The 543-nt window shown below is 48.3% G+C and overlaps 1 protein-coding gene across 1 annotated transcript in view; it reads left to right on the top strand.

The window, feature by feature from the left end:
* Nucleotides 1–324: 324 nt before the first annotated feature.
* LOC122559231 (laminin subunit beta-2-like) overlaps nt 325–543 on the top strand; it is a 166,522-nt gene continuing 166,303 nt past the window's right edge. The window contains exon 1 of the mRNA XM_043708611.1: nt 325–437. The gene's annotated coding sequence lies outside the window, so the exon portion shown is untranslated. The remainder of the gene's footprint in view (nt 438–543) is intronic.

Below are 543 nucleotides of genomic sequence, written 5' to 3'. Positions count from 1 at the left end.
GCCCTATCGTCCCTGGGGGCTATCGTAATGCACCTCGAGAGTTGTAGCTTTAATGTTGTAGTGGTGAAGAGCCTGTGCTGCCGGATTAGAGGGGTAACCGGCCCGGGCTGTGAGAGGATTGGGAAGAGACAGTGCAGGGGACTGGCAGAGACCAAGGGGCTCGCCTTCTGGCATTCTCGTGTCTTAGCAACCGAGACGTGCTTTGAGAGAGAGCCCGGGACATTTACATTGCCATTGTTCAGCAGCACCCGCTCAAAAAAACATAACTCCCATTCTGGGATTGGCTAATTCTACTTTGCTGTTGTTATTGTTCAAGGTTTTATCTCCGGGACCATCAGTGCAACCTGGAGACTACCAGAACAGTGGGTGTGTAAACCCAGTAAAACAACAACTGTTATCCCGAGTGAGGTATCTGCCCAGCTGTAATTGTGTAAAAGGTTTGACATAATTCCTCCTTGTTTTTAACAACAATGATTTTGTTGTCTATCTTCGCGTCTTTTCTGGTTTCATTCCATCTGCACGGTTTTTCACTCTGCTCCCTCT

This window comes from Chiloscyllium plagiosum, chromosome 18 (assembly GCF_004010195.1).
Source record: "Chiloscyllium plagiosum isolate BGI_BamShark_2017 chromosome 18, ASM401019v2, whole genome shotgun sequence".
Classification (NCBI taxonomy): domain Eukaryota; kingdom Metazoa; phylum Chordata; class Chondrichthyes; order Orectolobiformes; family Hemiscylliidae; genus Chiloscyllium; species Chiloscyllium plagiosum.
Note: the sequence above shows the minus strand (reverse complement) of the source record. Positions and strands in the feature narration are given on the sequence as shown.